The sequence below is a fragment of the Sorex araneus genome, chromosome 7 (genome assembly GCF_027595985.1).
Source record: "Sorex araneus isolate mSorAra2 chromosome 7, mSorAra2.pri, whole genome shotgun sequence".
Classification (NCBI taxonomy): Eukaryota; Metazoa; Chordata; class Mammalia; order Eulipotyphla; family Soricidae; genus Sorex; species Sorex araneus.
The window spans coordinates 55,197,538-55,219,420 of NC_073308.1; positions in this window are offsets into that span (position 1 = coordinate 55,197,538).

Consider the following 21,883-nt stretch of genomic DNA (forward strand, 5'->3'; position numbering starts at 1 on the left):
AAAAAAAAACCAAAGGCCAACCAGTTTATAAATAGACAAACCAATAGTAAAATCTTTATTGGAAGGACTCTGAGCAATAAATATTCATCATGATTTATGTGTTTAATAACATGGATGACTCCAAAATGAATTATGCAAGTCAGACTCAGAAGCTGAGGCTCTATTTATATAACTTTGTAAAAGGCAGATTATTTAGACAGAAAACATAGCCGTTGTCATAAGGAACATTAAGTGGGAAGATTGAATTGATCACTAAGTGGAACAAGGAAAATTTGGCGGGGGTGGGGGTGGGGGGACAGGAGGTGGGGCTTGGTTGTTGTAAGCGAAATACTTTCTTGATTGTGGTTGTAGTTGTAGGCCTGTGTGTATAGCCTACTACTTTGGAATGGAAATCCAAATTCAGTGCATTGCTTAGAAGTTGGCAAAATTGAGAGGTCTCTGTATACACTATCTCTGGATAGTGCAGTAACGTTGAGAGATTCCAACAAGAATGGTAAGAATTTGATAGCTGACTTATTGTGAAGAATCCTAGAGTATAGATTGACCTAGATGTGTGTAGGTAACAAGGATTAAGAAATAAACCTTGAAGTGTTAAACCACTGAGGCTTTCTCTAAAGCCATTCCCTTTTCTCTTTCATTGTTTATGCCTTTATAAATACACAAGTAGATCAAACCTCTATGGTCTACAGAGACCACTGCTGCCAACTTGGCAATTATTCATGGGATTTATACATTCTTCTAAAAGAAATACTTGGGAAAGATTTCAACATGTTTCTCTACCGTTTGTTATCCTAAAGACACAACATAAAATTATTCACTTGGTTTTAGGCTTTTTTTTCTTCTGCCAAGATTTTCCCGTCTACTTCATGGATTCACTTTCACAGTAGAGCAATTTCTTTTTATCAGAAATCTTTCTTTCTTGTACAATAACTAGGGTTGTTTGTAATTGTGATTATATAAAACTATTTTAGTAAAACTATGAATTTCTGCACATTGAGATGCTGATTTAATGCACAAAGATGTCACTTAGTGATCGCATGTTTTATCCTGTCAGAGACCTTTCACAATGAATATTTCTCACTATCAGATCTCTGTGCTAATGATCTATGGGGGAAAATGTTAAATGTGAATACATAGAGAAAGCAAAAACTTATGTATTTTAAACTGAGGGTAATTTGATGCAGGTGCGTAATTGCTAACTGTGCACTTAAAATAAAAGTGTGTACTTGTTTTGGACCTTGTTTTCAAATATTTTGGGAAGCAAACATAGATATTTTTGTTCCCTTTTTATTTTTTTGCATCGTCAACAAAGAACAATGCAGATTTATTTACGTTGGTGGAATTATTCTTTGTGGCTATGGGATCATCAATTTTAATGAAAGTTTTATGAATTTGCAAAGAATACATATGTTCCATTTATTGAGTATGAACTTCTTCAAATGCCCTTTAGATTAAGCTCATGAATTATATGCTTTACTTTACCAATTTTTGCCTGCTCAATTAATTCATTTACTAGAAAAAACTTTAAATGTTCTATAATAGTAAATTTTGTTTTTCTTGGTGTTGATAATTTTGGTTTTGTGTAACTGATAATGCATTATAAGAAACATAAATTTTAAGCTTTAAGAAAAATGTTTATGGTAATGAAGGAAAAGTACCGACCTGGGATTTTTAAAATGCTGCAGAGTGAGGTTCCAGCTCTCTAAAATCAGAGGAATAGCTTCATTTTCTATCTTTCATTTCCTTTTGTGTAATATATCTAAAGTTAAATGCTGGGTTGGGGAAAAAAGATACCTTCTCATATATATTCATGTGTTATAAACCATTTACAGAGGCTTAAATCTCTCGGTCTCATATGCATTTATTTTCAGACTTAAATGCATGTTCGAATATTCTTTGAACATGTTGATAAAATTTGCATAGAATGCATATTCTATTTTTGATTACTCAATAAGACAAACTTTAAAATTGTGACTAGTGGTCCAAAGATGCATGCACCAGACAAGTTCAACTCCCAGTCCCATATATTCCCTTGAGCATCACCAGGTGTAACTCTGGATGGCAGCAGTATTTTTTGTGAGAGTGGGTGGGTTATCCTTGCTCTGCAGATCCAAGAAGCATCAAAACTTCGGCCCTTGTACTGAATCACAATTGAGTTTGAAGGAAAATTGCCTATAAGGCCACTAGATCTTCTAATAACTATTTGAAAGGCTCCTTCCCCAAAAAGACTGGAGCTAGTTTATATATTATTTCGATGTTACTTGCAAACTGTGATTAGAGAGATATAATTCTCACATATGCTGCATAGAAGCAAGATAGTATAAATATAAAGCATCAATGAATTTTTATCCAACTCTTTGACATGAGATACAGGTATTATCTATGTTTAGTGAAGCTAACAAAATATTTACCTATATGGCATGTCTGTGTGATTTAGCTGTTAATCATATTTGAATATTTAAATATCAATAACTGTAAAACTATAAAATAAACAATTTGCTTCTTCTGATTAGCACTGTAGCACTATTGTCCCGTTGTTCATCAATTTGCTCAAGCAGGCACCAGGAATGTCTCCGTTGTGAGACTTGTTGTTACTGTTTTTTGGCATATCAAATACTCCATGGGTTGCTTTCCAGGCTCTGCTGTGTGGGTGAGATACTCTCGGTAGCTTGCCGGGCTCTCGGAGAGGGACAGAGGAATCGAACTGAGTCAGCCACATCCAAGGCAAACACCCTACCCGCTGTGCTATCGCTTCAGTCCAGCTTGTGCAGTCCAGTCCAGTATGCATCATGCTAACAACATCAAGTCGGTTCTATCTAATAGAGCTCTTAAAACAACTTTATGGTTTACTGTGCTGGGTAACACTTACAGGGAAGTCTGTCATTGAACGTTTTGAATAAAAGATGTCAAAAAGCTTTGTCCTTGTGATTTTTAACGATGGTATGTTTCAAAGAAAAACATCTACATAGAAAAAGTGCTGAAAATATATTCAAATCACATCAAATAAAAATACTTACGTTGACGCCCAACCCATCAAAGGATTTTCCCATTGCTCCCTGGTATCCAACTCCATCTTCCATTTCTTTGTGTTGTTTACTCCAGACTGCATGTTATTTCGAGCAGGATCAAAGATCTGGACTTTTATAGTTTTGATATGTTCTCCTGGAATACCAGTTGAAGTAGTGATATTCGATTTTTTTGTCAGCTTCTTCTGATTATATTAATGATTCTTCTGATCTTATTCTCTCTTAGTAAAGTTTTATAAAGCAGGATAATAAAGAATCTATGAGACTTGTAGAATTTTAGAGTTCACAGAAGTAATAACATGAAGAATAATTCATATGATCTCTAAAATCTGCCTATTTTAATGATCAATATTATAGAAAGAAAATCATCGTCATCATCATCATAGAAAGAAAATACTTTATATTTTAAATAGTTGTCAGATATAGTTTATTCAGTCTTGGACATTTCAGGGTGGTTCAATTATCTAGATACTTATTATGTAGATTAATATTTACTTTTTCACGTCTTATAAATCAACTAGAAAAAAAATTTTAAAGGGAATTTTGAAAAGCCTGAAATACATCTTAGTTAACTGGAAAAAGTAGTTTGCATTCAGAGGCCTGCATTTGATCGTCAGAGCCCCATGGTCTCCCAATCACTGCCAGGGGTGGCCCCCTAGTTCACATCTGGAGTAAGTCTATAAATCACTGAGATAAATCAGATAGTGCAGTCCCTCTGCCGTGAGTGAATGTTGGTATTCAGCATTCCCCATACTCATCAGAGCCTGTAAAATCTCAGGTGTCCTTGCCAACACTGTTTACATTTTACTACTATGATACACTCTTAAAGGTTGAGAGAAGTAGAGCAAAAATGGAGCTAAATTTCATGAATGAGACAATAAGTGGATGCCAACATGTATGAGTTTTTACAATGAATGACTAGACTTTATTTTTCTTCAGACCTGGAGATTTGATCCTGGCACATGTTATCCTAAAATTTCATAACCACTATATTTTGTTACAGCTACCATTGTTAACCAAAAATACAGGAAACATAACTTGTGACCACTTTTGGTTTTTTTAACACACTTATTAGTGTCCAACCCTTATATTAAAATCTCTGCTTGATATCTAAAGGCTATTTTCTATTCTTTTAGATTAACTCTTACTAACATAACAACTTCTTTAAAAATTCCTCAGTGGTTTTCTATTATTATGTAAAATAAAACAATATATTCTATTAGGTTCTAGTCTTGAACCATCTTGAACAGTTGAACAGTTCCCTGTATTAATTATCTGTGGGTTTGAAAGCCTCAAGAAGGACATGAACTGAGTTGCAGGTTTCTGACATGTGGTAATAATCAACATAGATAGTGATTCCAATATCAAAATTAATTACCATTTATTTTACAGGTAAATTCAAACCTTACAATTATGCTGTAAGGATCTTATTCTTAATAGTTTTCTGCTAAAAGAATACAAAAATAAAGAGCTCTCTGCTAAGGACTGTTCAAAATGCTATCTTTGAAAATACAAATCTGTTCTTCAAAACAAAAATTCTTGTCTACAGTCCATATCACCTCCCACATATTTAAATATATGTATATATGTATATTTATATGTGCACATGATGTTTTTATAAAAAACTTCATACATTACTATGGATCAAACATACATTTTCCCCTCCAAGCTACCCTTCAGTCACCCAAAATCTGACTTATTTTCCTAGATGTATCTCAAACATTATTTAAACTTTTTTATGTTACCAAAAGATATTCCCTTATGAATATTGCCTTTATATTCAGGTTCCTGTGTTGATTATTCTTTTCAAATACATGGTAAAATGGATGTCCACATGCCTTGCCTTTGGAACACTGAATGACTGAAACAACTGTATTCTGAACAACTTTGTAAACCATATTGTGTAAATAAAGCTTAAAATATATTCTGGGGGCCAAGTAATACTACAGTGGGTAGGATGCTTGCCTATGTGCAGCCGACATGTTGTCCATACTTGGTACCCCTTATGGCCCACCTAGGTTGCCAGAGTGATTCCTGAGCATAGAGCCAAGAGTGAGCCTTGAGTTCTGCTGGTATGTCCCCAAAACAAACAAACAAAAAATTCTGGTGCGCTAAGAAAAACATTTCATTTCTATTTTATTTGTTTTGTTTGTGGGCTATGTTCAGCTCTGCTCAGGGCTTAGTCCTGGCTCTGTTTCATTCATCCTGGCTCGGTTTGAGGGACCATATGGAGTACTGGAGATCAAACCTGGGTTGTAGTATCACTCTGTCCCCATTATATACTTTTCAAATGGAAAATGACTTTGCTCATCAAAAACCTTGAAGACTGTCAAAGATTGTTTAAAAAATTGATGAAGGAAAAGTCATGTTTATCTCTAAAAGAGTAATAAACTATTCTCCACTATATATTTGTGTCCAACCATCTTATTTATAAATATTTGTTAATGATATATATTTAATTATAAAAGTTTTCCAAACAAAGCCAAAGCCCTTACCATGAGTAAGGTGTTTACCTTGTATGCAGTCAACCCAGGTTTAATATTCAGTACCCCAAATTGTCCCCTGAGCACTGCCAGGAGCAATTTCAGAGTTACAAACAAGGACTAACTTATGAGCATTGGCAGGTGTGGTCCCAAACACAACAGACAAAAAATAAAACATAGTTTCCCAAAGATATGACATTGTTTTATTCTAAAATATCATCTTGAGTAATTAATGCTTTTTAGTTATGCATAAAATACAAGATATCTATAATGATTAAATAATTTATCAAATATTATTTAAAATGTATTTAAGATTATTTTCATTCATATTTATTTTTCAATATTGGGTTTCAAGTTTGATGTCTGACTACTCTGTATCACTGTCATCCTGACTACTTTCAATAAACTATTATAAAAATCTAAGTTTCTCTTTTATTTTCTCTATACTTTTTCTAAGACATTGAGGATTTTGATGGTCATTTCCAATGAAGTCTCACATTGCTACTAAATCTTATAAGTGATACTTTGTCCACAGTAAACTTTTGCTCTCCAGTTTAAAAGATAACAGTTGAGATGCATACATGTTCAATCAAAATAGTTTTTAGAGTAAAAAGACTCTATTTCTTCAATTATTAAGGAACCAATATTAAGTGTATAATAATTCCAGTAGTGGAATCCAACACTATCTGTTCTACAAATCTAATTCAAAGGTAAAGAATTACGGTCATGTGGACAATTAGTAAATTCGGGCTGGAGAGACCATAGAGAAGGCATGGCACTTGCCTGGCATGTGACCAAATGGGTTTGGATCCCTGAGCACCACAAGGAATTCTTTATGAGCACAGATCCAGGAGCAAGCTCTGAGCACCACTGAGTGTAGTCCAAAAATAAACGAATAAATAAACAAATAGAGTAAATGAGCCATATACTAAAAATAAATTGCACATATTTAAATTTTTCTACATGACACTTTAATTGACCAGTTTGGGTTTTATAGTTCACCACCATCAATCTGCTTTATTGGTGGCTGCTTTATTGTGCTTTGCTTTTGGCTAAGTATGAAAGGAATAGAAGGTTTGTGGGGTGGGTGACAGCTTTTATTTCTATATCAATGTTGGCAAAAATAGAAAGCGGAGGATAGAAAATTACTAGCTTGGTCCTATACATCCTGTTTGTGCAAAAGACCTCTCTCTCTTTCAAATGAATGTCAATGAGAATATTTCATTTCCCTAAATTTTCTAGCTCAGTTTTAATATATTCTGACATTTCTTAGAACAAAGGAAATGTTAGAAGTATAAGAACTTTCATACTTTTATATAAAATGCTTCTATGTACTAGTCCCCTATACTTATTCTTATTTGCTTAAACTGTGCTTTGTGTTAAATATTCACTTATTCTAGTTTGTATTATTTCATGTTTAGGGTCACAAGACTTATCTGAATGAGATTGTAACTTGTTTCTTTTGTATAATACTCATTCTTTTCAGTGACCAACTTCATTTTATGTTACATAAATTTCTTAATAAATTGCTCCTTGGTTTACTATCTACGGTTATATTTTGTTATGCTCCAAAAAGGGAAAGTTTATAAACTCTTCAGATATGAAATAAGGTAAATTCCCCACAGTATAATATTTTTAGAATATGGCTTTTCCAATGGGCTTCTATTAAAGACTTAGTCTTATGGATCTCAGTGATTTATAGAGGTATTACTATATTCTCCATTAACTGGTTAAAAGAGACTTTTTAGAGTTGTAAAATCATGAAGAAAAAAATCTACTTCTATTTCAAACATTGCATAAGAAGATACATAAATTAATTTAGACTATAACATGCACCTTTCTGGGAAGTAGATAATCCATAAAATTATAATGTTTGTGAAACCTAAGAGCATTATTTAATAGTTTTTTTATAGTAAGCGTATCACTGTATCACTGTCATCCCGTTGTTCGTCGATTTACTCGAGCGGGCATCAATAATGTCTCTATTACACTCAGACCTGACACTTTATTTATTTTTTTTTATAATTTATTTATTTTTAATTAGAGAATCACCGTGAGGGTACAGTTACAGATTTATACACTTTTGTGCTTATACTTCCCTCATACAAAGTTCGGGATCCCATCCCTTCACCAGTGCCCATTCTCCACCACCCGTAAACCCGGCGTCCCTCCCACCCTCCCCAATCCCATCTCCCCCCCACCCCACCCTGCCACTGTGGCAGGGCATTCCCTTCTGTTCTCTCTCTCTAATTAGCTGTTGTGGTTTGCAATAAAGGTGTTGAGTGGCCGCTGTGCTCAGTCTCTAGCCCTCATTCAGCCCGCAACTCCCTTCCCCCACATGGCCTTCAACTACAATGTAGTTGGTGATCGCTTCTCTGAGTTGCCCTTTCCCCGGAACGTGAGGCCAGCCTCGAAGCCATGGGGTCAACCTCCTGGTACTTATTTCTACAGTTCTTGGGTATTAGTCTCCCACTCTGATATTCTATATACCATAGATGAGTGCAGTCTTTCTATGTCTGTCTCTCTCTTTCTGACTCATTTCACTCAGCATGAAACTTTTCATGCCCATCCACTTAACTACAAAATTCTTGACTTCCTTTTTTCTAACAGCTGCATAGTATTCCATTGTATAGATGTACCAAAGTTTCCTCAACCAGTCATCCGTTTTGGGGCATTCGGGTTTTTTCCAGATTCTGGCTATTGTAAACAGTGCTGCGATGAACATACATGTGCAGATGTTGTTTCGATTGTACTTTTTTGCCTCTCTGGGATATATTCCCAGCAGTGGTATTGCTGGGTCAAATGGGAGCTCAACCTCTAGTTTTCTGAGAATCGTCCATACTGTTTTCCAAAAGGGCTGAACTAGCCGGCATTCCCACCAGCAGTGTAGAAGAGACCTGACACTTTAGCATCCTCTCCTTACTTGTCTTTCCCAATGATTGGAGGCTCTTTCAGGGTCAGGAGAATGAGACCTATCATTACTGTTTTTGGCATATCAAATATGCCACAGGTAGCTTGCCAGGCTCTGCCGTGCAGGCGGGATACTCTCGGTAGTTTGCTGGGCTCTCCGAGAGGCATGTATATATCTTTTACTGTATTTATGATATGAATATACCATGGGGAGCTTGCAAGGCTCTCCTGCATGGGCAATAGACTCCTGGTAGCTTGTTAGATTCTCCAAGAGGGAGAACAAGGCTATTAGTGATCTTAGACAGTAACAACCAATCTCACAATGAGACATTGCTGGCGCCTGCTCAAGCAAATCGATGAGCAATGGGATGGCACAGTGACAGATAAAAATAAAAGAAATAAATATCCAGAAATGCATAGTGGCCATTTACAGAGAAGGGTTTTTCTGTTTTATAGAGATTTATCATTTTTTTTGCCATCCCTTTGGCACTGTCTGGGTTTATGACAAATTATAAAGGATATATCAAGCATTAGCATAAATTGCCAAATAAAACAGCAATATTATTAACTATTTGAAAATGACATTCTTAAATACTTTTCCCCCTACCTTCATAAATGTTTGTATCCCTTCAAAATATATATGTTGATTTCCACACCCCAAATGTGACAACGTTGTTAGAGGTTTGGCAGATCAGTTTAGAAGCAGTCCTCAGCATTTGATGTTTCTTGATGGTAGAAATGATCTTGAATGGCAATATTTGGGGACTTGTTTCTTTTTTCTGTCTTGTGGGGATTTGGCGAGAAACCATTTCTTAGCCAAGCAGGGTGATCTTGCCAGAATTTGTTATATGCTCACACCCATATAACTCATCATAGGCTTCATCGCCTGCAGAGCTGTAAGGAAAAATATCTATGGATAAAACTACCCTGTGTGTAGTATTTTATTCTGTAAGAAATATTTGCCTGACCTAAGATATCTGCTAAAGAATTCATTTGTTTCTGTTGTCTCTGTACCTTAAAAAATTGAAAAAACTAGTCAAATATAATTATTTTAAGTTTATATAACCAGATTTAGAATGCTCATTTGATATAATAACCTACAATAATATTCTTTTTTTGTTGTTGTTGTTGTTGTTTGGAGAATGGAGGTTTGAGGTCACACTCAGTGATGCTCAGGGTTTACTCCTGACTCTGTGCTTAGGGGTCACTCATGTTGGTTCTCAGAAGACCATATATAATACGAGGGATCAAACTGGAGTCACCTGTATGCAAAGAAATGGCACCTTACCCCCTGTTTTATCTCTATGACCCCCAAATGGGTTTTTTTTAATTCTTTTATTGATTCACCATGTGGAAAGTTACAAAGCTTTCAGGTTAAAGTCTCAGTTATACAATGCTCAAACACCCATCTCTTCACCAGTGCACATATTCCATATCGTGAATATGCACATATCGTGATTCTTGGTGGTGGAATATGTCCACAATAATATTCTAACTCTATAGATTAAACTAATGATTTTTAAAATGTAATTCTTTAAGATTTCAAAGCTGCAACTAAAATCATTACATATTTAATTATATCACTTAAAATAATTAAATAACATGATAAATTAATATGCAGGAAATTTTATAGTCAATTAGGCCAGAAGGTTTTGTGTGTAAAGAAACACAATTCTATGAAGTACTGATATCCAACTGAATATATATGTATAAATACTGCTACATTTATTTTGCAAAATAACTTTTTTACAATTCCAGAAATGCACCATATTCAAGAATGCTACCGTACTGGTTTCTCTATGACTTTTGAGTCATGAAATCTCATCCAGTATTTTATAGCAAACTGCTTTTCACTATTCTGTTAGCTCAACCACTTGAGAAATTGTGATAACTATGATAGTCATCATATAAATTTCACATGTAAAAAGTGTGATTTCACTTTATTATCACAATTTTTCTAACATTGAGGTGTAAAAATTTTAATGACCTTTTTTCTGCTTGGCAAACCATCTACAGAAAAGATTGAGATAATATCTCTTTGTGAAGAACAAAAGCATTTATGTGAGCATTTTAAAATTAGATAATGTTGTACTTACAATAATATTTGAACATTTTGCATAATATTAACTCTGCTTTTTCTTGGCACATAAAAGATAATGGGACAAATAAATATTTACTTTATTGCACTCAGTTGCAATAAGATAATGTTTTATTGTGTAGTGATCATTAATATGTTTTCATAGAAATCCATTGTTATGAAAACAAATGTCTCAAAATACTTGTGCTTAACTATAATCATTTAAATAACACTCTTAAATATTAATATTCTGCTTCTTTCTTATACTCAAGTTTGAAAAGACGTTTCCTTTTAGTTTGAATGTATAAGGCCTGATAAATGATACAAGGTAATTCACCAATAAAACTGTTAAACTATAAGCATCATAAAACAGGATAGCTCATATGGCAGAAAATTACTGAAATAGGGACAAAATTCCCGCATTCACCTTGATCTCTGAAACTAGATAGGACATGCTTCCTATGGGCTAGTCAGCATAAAATAACTAGCTGATTCAGAAATATAAGTGCCTAATATACTTACCATAAACTAAACATTAATCTGAATGCCATCCCAAACTCCAGTTCACAACACTAACTACTAATCCCGGAAGTTCTCTAAGATTTTCTTTTACTTCTGTCACAGGATAGTCTGAACTAAAAAATAAACCCAGAATCTATTATTTTGTTTCCTCTTAAAAGAGGAATGCCTAATTGAAGATAATGAAAATATTATTTCTGTTTTCTAAAATTTCTATTGTCTTAAATTTTATGTTTAGATCTATAATATATTGTGGATAAATATGGTAAGAGGCAATAGTTTTGCTCATTTTTATTCCTATGGATAATCTAATTTTGCAAGTGGCATTTATTAAAAATTTTATCAAATTTCCAGCTCCAGTTTTATGTCCTGTCTTATTTATGTTTATAAAGAGAAGATTAGTGTCTCTGTCTATGTACATCATCCTCATCATCATCATCCGTTGATTGTCAATTTTCTCGAGCAGTCTCAGTAAGGTCTCTACTCGTCCAAGACTGAGATTTTAGAAGCCTTTCTTTACTCATCCTTCCCAACGGTGCCGCATTGGAGGCTCTTTCAAGGTCAGGGAAATGAGACCCATCATTGTTGCAGGTTTTGGCATCTGAATACTCCATGGGGAGTTTGCCAGGCTCTCCCATGTGGGCAGGAAACTCTATCTATGTACATGTGAGGTATTAATGCATCTTGTCAGAATAAGAAAGCAATGAAAAGATGCGGAAGGTATCGGGACTTTTCTGAGTGATGGGGAATAAGTAATTATTGTTGGCCTGGAGATAATTCAAAGTGCTTGAGCACATGATTTGCACATGTAAGACCCTAAAGTTTAGTCCCTGGCATTGGATAACTCCACGTACCAGCACCTTTTAGTCTGGCATTGGTAGCCCCCAGAAATGCAGACCAAACGGTATAGCATTGATGTGCTTAAAGACTGAACTGCTAGGGACATACTAAGCCATGCATAGCGAGGAAAGAAATAACTTTTTTTTCAAAAATGAAAATTGTGTCTGTGGATCTGTTTCTGCGACAGAATTGAAGAATGTCATGAAATAGTGTATATAAAGTGTAGGGGTGTGTGTGTGTGTGTGTGTGTGTGTGTGTGTCTGTGTCTGTGTCTGTGTGTGTGTGTCTGTGAGTATGTGTGCTCCTGTGTTGGAGGCCTAAGGAAAAAGCATTTCATGATAAAGTGGAAACATTGTCTATCGATAACCGTTGTATTTCACTAGCATTTTAAAATTAAAATAGACCTTTTTCTTAGAAAGTAAATAAGGTATTTTCTAGGATGAATTATCAGTAATGGATAGAAAAAGCATATATTTTTTCACTACAGACACACACACAACATACTTCTTTTTTTTCTTTTTTCTTTTATTTTTTTGCTTTTTGTGTCACACCCGGTGATGCACAGGGATTACTCCTGGTTCTGCACTCAGGACTCACCCCTAGAGATGCTCAGGGGACCATATGGGATGCTGGGAATCTAACTTGTGTCAGCCGCGTGCAAGGCAAATGCCCTACCTGCTGTGATATCGCTTCAGACCCTGAAAACACTTCTTAAATGAAATACAAAATACTTGGCAATGAGAATATATGCAGAACAATGTTTACTGTTTATTTTTCTAACTGGTAATTTTTTTCACATTTCCTGCATTTTTCTGTTCTTTTTTTTTAATCTTTTTTTTAATTGTAGGGAATCACAGTGGTATACACAGCTACAAAGTTGTTATGATAGGATGTCAGTCATATAATATTCCAACACCCATTCTCTCACCAGTGTACAACATTTCTCACTAGCAGTGGTCCCAGTTTCCCTCCCCACTGCTTGCCTCTATACCAGGAACTTTTCTTCTCTCTCTCTCTCTCTCTCCCTCTCTCTCTCTCTCTCTCTGTATCTCTCAATCTCTCTGTCTCTGTCTCTATCTCAGTACACTGTTCCCAAGGTGCCTAGGGAGATATCTACTTTGGATTCTCAGAGGCTGATATTTCTTATCCCTGAATCAAGTTATTCTTATCATAACATCTTTTCTTGCATGTCTTAATGTTTGTACAATTTTTGTATTTTGCAAACTGCCTTTCAAAATTTACTATAATAAGCAAGCTTTCAATCTGCTATTCTTCATATTTGAATAATCGATGTGACCCCACCCCCACCCCCGTGGCAGTGTTTCTAGTTAATGTGTTAACTCCAATATTCTCATTGTCAGTTTGGGTGTCTCTGTAATATCTTTCCATTTAACTAAGAATCTGATTCCGCATCAGTGCCTTTGGCAATTTTAGACTTTTTTCTGAGTTGCAATAAACAGACGTAATATTCCACACTCTCACAGAAAGAATTCATTCTGACTAGGTTCTCAGCAGAAAGCGCATTCCCTATTGTATATCTCAGCAATACTTTCTCAGTAACACTTTATTTGCTATGGGCCTATGGCATATATTTGATGTCAATTAGTGTTTATTGGCCAGTAGTTAGATTTTAACATTTATAAGAATGTGTAGATCATTTGAACTTGGTTTTCTATTTTCAAATTTCCCTTCTCAATAACAATAACAGTGATTTTTTAATATGGTCTTTGTGATATCTCATAAGCAATGGGATGATGCACTTCTGAAATCTCTCCCTGTTAAGCCAGTGCCCAGGGACCACTAGAACTATGTTGCTAGCTCATTTCAATGCACTGGTTTCTTTACTGTCACTTTCTGTAAAGAATCCTAATCACTAAAATGGGAATGATGAAATAGCCAAGGGTGTATTGAAGAAAGATGGTTCAGGTTCAAAGAATTGTGTGTACCCAGAGGGTTTGTAAAATACACATGCAGGTAATAAGGTAACATTAAACGAAATGAAAGTGTCATAGTGAATATGAAGCAACATACACCAATGTGTGCATAATACTGATGGGAAAAATTAAAATAGAAAAGATCAATTCAAATGAGAATAAACTCGAGTATTCCAAATAAAAATCTAATTAAAGAAGTGCTTACTAGAGCTCAAACATGCACAGTACTAAGATAACTATACTTCTTGTTGGTTCTGAGGAAAATGTGCTAATTGCTAAAGCTTATGGCTTGGTCTAGTGACTAAAAGAATTTCATGAAATCATACCCATGAAAAAAATAAATTAGTTTTTTTATATGAGGGCTATTATTCAAAGCATGTATTGATCTTTTAAAGTAGTTATAATTATGGTTTTCCCTACTCAAAATACTTTTATGCAAGTGAATTTGAGTTCCACTTAGCAAATGTAATCAGTAGGAATTTACACAGCTAGTAAATAGCAAAACTTATGCATAAATAATAATTCTTACATGTATCTTTCTTTTAGATAATTATGCCTAAAACCAAGTCCTTCTCAGTCCTTTATTATTACCATCAGTATATTCCATCTCAATTTTGCAATCATTTTATATTTATTAATGTTGAGCACTTGCTTAAGACTTTCTGCATGGCTGGAAAGTAATGAGAAATTAGGGCTATAATTAATCAGATTTTCTCTTTACTGTTTCAGAGAGACAGATTTTAATTGTAAACAGTTATATGACAAGTGGAGCTCTCAAGTTTTAGTTTGTTTAAAATTTAGTTCACACATGTAGAGCCTTTGAAATTAGACAGTATGGTTTAAAAAGGTCAGATCCATTTTGTAAAGCATTTTACATTTTCTTATATATATTTTGATCCATTTTGATATTTATGTTAATTTATTCTGAATATTTTATTTACATAAAGAAACATGACCTGTATATATGAATAGCAAACTATTTCTATTGAGCTGGAAAATTATATTTAGGAGTTTGAATTCCAAAACCTTTTAGTTGTTCATAATTTCTGTGAGATCTGGGGCAGGTTGACTTTACCTAGCTTTTCTTATATGTAAAAATGGAAAAATAACACCTCTCAACACTTAGGATAATAGTGGGCACAATCACTGTCATGGTATCATGAGCACCAGTAACGTCTTCATCCTGGCCCTGAGATTTAGCAGCCTCTCTTTACTCATTCTTCCAAGTGGTGTTGCGATGGAGGCTATTTCAGTGTAAAGGGAATGAGATCCATCATTGTTACTGTATTTGGCATATCAAATATACTACGGAGAGCTTGCCAGGCTCTGCCATGTGGGTAGGATTCTCTCGGTACCTTGCCAGATTCTCTGAGAGGAAGAACTAGGCTATAAGAGGTCGGGCAGCCAGAATGCTTTGTTTTATAGTCTCTGAATCTTGGCCATTGATAGGATTACATGGCACTAGGGGCAGTTTTTGGGTGTGGGTGCCTAGCTACTGGAAAATGGGGGATCTGGGTGGAGGGGGCCCAGTCCCGATCTGAGCAGGCTTGGAGATCTCAGACCCGGGTCCTGCACACCTGGGTTCCTCTGCCGGTTCCATCATGCATGAGGCTTGTCCAAGCATGTGGAGAGTGGCCTTGAGCATGTCTGTGGCTGGGATCTGGAGGTATTCAGCTGCTGGGGCTCTGCTTGGGTTGGGGAGGGAAACTCAACCCGCCCCCCTCCAAGGGGCCCCCTGAAGGCAGCCAGGTACTGGGGACAAGAGACTCTGCCAGAAGCTCTGGCAGAACAGGCACAATAAGCTCAAAATATAATTTTCTATTGATATTATTTCCACTAAGAATATTTAAGGACCAGAGATAGATTCAAAGGGTGGAGTGCATGCATTGCATGCATGACATCTGGGTTTATCGCCAGCATTGCACAGAGCACAGAGCTGGATGTAGCCCCTCAGAATTTCGAGTGTGGGTCCGAAACAAACAGGCAAACAAATATTTTAAAATTTAAGACCGAGCTTCTGAAGTCACTATGGTTTAATTTACATTTTATATATATTTTATGACTCACTGTTAACATATTATTGTGCTATTATAATTATTTTATAATTATTTCAACACACAATTTAAACTATGACAGATATACATAACCAAAAAATAGTGACTCAAAAATTATAGAACCATGGATAGGGAAAATTAACATGATCAAAATGGCAATACTGCCCAAAGCACTATACAAATTTAATGCGGTTCCTATAAGGATACCCATGACATTTTTCAAAGGAATAGACAAAATATTCCTGAAATTTATATGGAACAATAAGACCTCAGGAAGAGCTAAAGCAATTTCTTGGAAAAAAGAAGTTGGGGGGCGTCACCTTCCCCAACTTCAAATTCTTCTACAAAGCAGTAGTAATTAAAACAGCATGGCATTGGGATAAAAACAGACATGCAGACCAATGGAACAGAGTTGAATATCCTGTCACAGACCCCCAATTATATGGCCACTTAATCTTTGACAAAGGAGCAAGAAATGTGAAATGGAACAAGGAAAGCCTCTTCAACAAGTAGTGCTGGGAAAACTGGATAGCTACCTGCAAAAAAAATGAACTCTGAGCTCTGTCTAATGCCAGGCACAAAAGTCAGATCAAAGTGGATTAAAGACCTCAATATCAGACATGAATCTATAAGGTACATAGAGGAAAATGTAGGTAGAGCTCTCCATGATATTGACTCTAAAAGTGTCTTTAAGGATGAAACAGCACTGACCATGCAAGTGGAAGCAAACATAAACAAATAGGACTACATCAAACTAAGAAGCTTCTGTACTTCAAAAGAAACAGTGACCAAAATACAGAAAGAGCCCACAGAATGGGAAAGAATATTTACCCAATACCCATCTGATAACGGATTCATATCCAGGATATACAAGGCACTAGTAAAATTGTATAAGGAAAACACCTCAACCCCATCAAAAATGGGGAGAAGAAATGAACAGAAGTTTCCTCAAAAAAGAAATAGAAATGGCCAAAAGGCACAGGAAACAATGCTCCACATCGATAGTCATCAGGGAGATGCAAATCAAAACAACACTGAGATATCATCTCACACCACAGAGACTGGCACAATTTCAAAGGAACAAAAGCAATCAGTTCTGGCGTGGATGTGGGAGAAAAAGGACGCTCTTTCACTATTGGTGGGAATGCCGACTGGTCCAGCCTTTCTGGAAAACAATATGGACAGATCCTTCAAAAACTAGAAATTGAGTTTTCATATGACCCTGCAATACCACTTTTGGGAATATATCCTGAGGATGCTAAAAAGCACAGTAGAAATGACATCTGTACCTATATGTTCATTGCAGCACTGTTCACAATAGTTAAAATCTGGAAACAACCCAAGTGCCCTAAAACAGATGACTGGTTAAAGAAACTTTGGTACATCTACACAATGGAATACAATGTAGCTGTTAGGAGAGATGAAGTCATGAAATTTGCTTATAAATGGATAAACATGGAGAGTATTATGCTAAGTGAAATGAGTCAGAAAGAGAGGGACAGTCATAGGAGGACTCCACTCATTTGTGGAGTATAGAATAACATCACATGAGGCTGACACCCAAGGACAGTAGATACAAGGGCCAGGAGGATTGCCCCATAGTTGGAAGCCTGCTTCATAAGCAGAGGGGAGAAGGCAAATGGAATAGACAAGGGATCACTAAGAAAATGATGGCTGGAAGAATCAGTTGGGATGGGAGATGTGTGCTGAAAGTAGATAATGGACCAAACATGATGACCTCTCAGTGTCTGTGTTGCAAGCCATAATGCCCCAAAGAAGGAAGAGTATGGGGAATATTGTCTTCCATGGAGTCAGAGGGAGGGTGGGAAAGGGGGGGTGGCATATACCAGAGATATTGGTGGTGGGGAATGTGCACTGGTGGAGGGATGGGTGTTTGATCATTGTGTGATTGTAACCCAAACCTGAAAGTATGTAACTATCTCTCAGGGATTCAATAAAATTAAAAAACAAAAAAGTTTGTCAGAGTGTAACATGGACCTGATACTTGCAAAAGAAAAATTACTTTCAAGAAAATTATGTTTGAGTTAAAAATTCTTGTGAAGATACCAGTTATAAATTTATATCACTAAAAGCAATGATAGCTAAAATTCATTGAGTGCTTTTTACATATTCAAGTTTGAACAGATAAATTTATATATAGTTTACAAGCATTTTGTGTATATCAGATAGGTCATTTAACATCATTAAAATGAATTTAAATCATTATCTTCTGTAAAACAATATGGGATAAAATTAGGAAATACAATTAATTACAATTTGAAATCAATATGACCACAGATAATAATGGATGGTGTGGATATTACCTTGGTAACTTTCAAAGATATAAATGTCACACACGATAATCATGTGCCAATATCATCCATGAACCCATTCATAACCAGAGTGAAATGTTAGAATAATTCACAAACTGATCTTCCTTGCTTTCTTCTTCCTTGGATGCTCCACATTCATTATCAGATGAATGAATGGCCTGATTTGTGCATAGTGGAAGAACTCAGCAAAATCATTTACTCTGCTTATTAATATTGAATATGTGTTGTGGGTCAGCAGGAAGGGTGTTTGCCTTGCACACGGCCGACCCGGGTTCGATTCCTCCACCCCTCTCAGAGAACCCGGCAAGCTACCGAGAGTATCCCACCCGCATGGCAGAGCCTGGAAAGCTACCCATGGCATATTCACTATTCCAAAAACAGTAACAAGTTTCACAATGGAGACGTTGCTGGTGCCCGCTTGAGCAAATCGATGAGCAACGGAGTGACAGTGACATGACAGTGACCTGTTGTGGGTCAGAATCTATTCAAAAACAGAACAAAATTTATGGGGGGTTACGTTTATTGACATTGGAATGTATTCACTTTATTCATGTAACCAAGTTATTTTTCCCCAATCAATATTTATTTTTATAATATCATTTACTGGGACCATCCATTCTAGACACCATTAAAAACACATTAAGTTAAACTACAGAAGAAAATATTTAGGTTGAATTTGTTACTTTACTGCTGTTTCCTCATGAGTGCCGAACCTTGAGACAACAGCATTTCAAAAGAAGTGTTTTATTTTCATGCCCTGGCAGATCCACTCAGTGGCCCTTCCTCTACGTCTCTCATCTGGCAGCTATTACGTCAGTTCTTCCCTAGTCATTCCACAGAAGCTTCTGCCTCTGCTGTATACCCAGGGTTGTTGTTTAAACTACATTTCAGTGGACTTTATTGACTGTCCTTTTGCTCTGGGTTAACTTTGATATTGCTGACTGTTGTGTGATATAACAATGGCATTCAAAGCGCTTCTGGTTATGGACTCCATTAGCCAGTATGAAAGTATGTCACATTGGAACACCATTTGGTGAATGCCCAGGTCTATCGTCAGATGCTGAATTGTGTCTTTTGCCTTACATACACCACTGAAGCCTTTTCTGTCCTTCTGGATTTGTCCCCCTGTTTCTGGACATTTAAAAACTACATCTGGAGAAAATTCATCATCACTGTCTGTGTTTTGTTCAGCAGGAGGATGGATGGCGGCAGCCTTTGCATATACTAAGTAAGTGGAAGTAATACGCACGAATGGCCTATAAATAAATAGTACATTAAGCACTCCTTTGACAAGTACAATACGTAACCATTTTGTACAGTACGGAAGCAGATCCTGTCACAGATTTCATGTTATCAATTCAAGCTTAAGGCAGAGTTATATGCATTGTATAAAAGTGGATGATTAAGTCAAAAACTCACAACTGCTATTTCTTCTTTGGCAAGAAAATGACTCTGTGTTCTTGGTTCGGAAGGAGAGACTTGCACTTCTCCTGTTCTTCCCCTGTTCTTATCCCTAGGATGTCAGCACATTCTCTTCTTTCTTCATATTCACTGCATCGACTTCCTCAGGGACTCAAATACAGCCCACTGTATCCTGCCGGGCTGAGCGATAGCACAGCGGGTAGGGTGTTTGCCTTGCACGCAGCCGACCTGGATTCGATTCCTCTGTACCTCTTGGAGAGCCAGGCAAGCTACCGAGAGTATCCTGCCCCGAAGGCAGAGCCTGGCAAGATACCCGTGGCATATTCCATATGCCAAAAACAGTAACAAGTTTCACAATGGAGACATTACTGGTGCCCGCTTGAGCAAATCTTTGAACAATGGGACGACAGTGCTACAGTGCAGTGCTACAGCCCTTACATGTGGATTTAATTAAAGTTTTTATACCAATTCAGATACATTTTATAATAAATATACCTGTGGGCAGCACATAAGACTCCTGGCACTAGTAAGATTATCCCCAGTGGGGTTTATCCCTAGAAGAACATTTTGTCCCGAGAGCATGCCAGGAGTGATCTCTGAGTTTAGGGCTAGAAATTATTCTTGAGCTTAACTAACTGCGGTCCCAAAATAAAATAATGGAGAAAGAAAATAGAACTTTAATCACAAACGTTTGCCCCTGGAATTTATGGGACCCAAAGCAGGCAAAGGAGCTCCCCTTGCAAGTGGGTAATGTTTGGGGGATCTCCAGAATGTGTTGTGACTGTTAGGTGTTAGAAATGGAGGACGTGTAGATGTAGTGTCAGAGTCTGAGGTTGGTTCCTCATATCCAAGCCATATACCCTACAACTCAGGTCATCAGGCCATGTTCTTCCCTAGATTTCACTTCTGAAGGAAGTTCCACATTATTATCTCAAATGGTTGTACTCATTCACATTTTATCAATGGTGCAACAAAGCACCTCTTATTCCATAACCCCTCCAACATTTATTGTTTTAATTTGTATATGATACTCTTTTTGATGCGAGCTATTCTCATAGGTGCCAGGTGAAACCTCATTGTAGCCTTTGGTTGGTCTGGTTTGCTTTGTTTTTGATTTGAGAGACCACACTCCGTTGTGCTCAGGTATTACTCCTGGCTTTGTGCTCAGAGATCACTCCTGGAAGTGCTCAGGGACCAAATTGTGAGGGATTGAATTGGGTTGGTTGGTTGGTTGGTTGGTGGAATGCATGAGAAGCACCTTCGGACCTGTACTTTATCTCAGAGCTTTCCCTGTGATTTAAATTTGCATTTCTCTGGGGCTGGAGTGATAGCACAGCGGGGAGGGCATTTGCCTTGCACGTGGCCGACCCAGGTTCAATCCCAGCATCCCATATGGTCCCCCAAGCACCGCCAGGAGTAATTCCTGAGCGCCGAACCAGGAGTAACCCCTGAGTATATCCAAGTGTGACCCAAAAAGCAAAATTAAAAAATAAATAAAATTTGCATTTCTCTGATTATGGCAAGCATGTTGTTCCTAATGTTTGTCAACCATCTCTGTTTCTTTGGTGAAGTGCTTGTTCAAAGTTTCTTCTCCCTTTTATATGTATTGTTTCTGTTTGATTATACAGTTTTTTAAAATAATAGGAATATTAACATCTTACCAAGTATATGATAAAAATTATATTCTCTGATTCAGTGCTATTTTCATTACATTTTTAGTTTTCCTTGCTGAACAAAGACTTTTAGTAAAATCATTTCCATTTGTTCACTTTTGCTCTAAATTCTACTGCTATTAATATTGTCTCAAAATGTCTATAAAACTTATGTTAAAGAACAATTTGCCTAAGGTATTCTTCTATAGATATTTGTAGTTTTCAATTGCATGATTTTTAATCAATTTTGCATTAAGTTTTGTGTATTGTTTTGAGAATAGTCCAATTCACTATCATCTTTTTATATGAGATTGTCCATTTTTTCTGATGCCATTTATTGAAAATATGATCTTTTATTCAATATCTGGTCTGAAATTTTTACCAAAACAGAATATTATAAAACACATATTTATTCTTGGCTTTTAATTCTCTCATTAATCTGCATACATAATTTTGTATAAAATTGTGATAATTTTATTACTTGTGCTTTGTTTGTTTGTACTTAGTTTGAATTTAGATACATGACTATTTTCCTTTCCTTTTTAAAGATTTTTTCATAGCTATCCTAAGATTTTTATTGCTACCTATGAATCGGTATTTTATTTCATTTTAAAAAATCGTATTTTTGTTGAG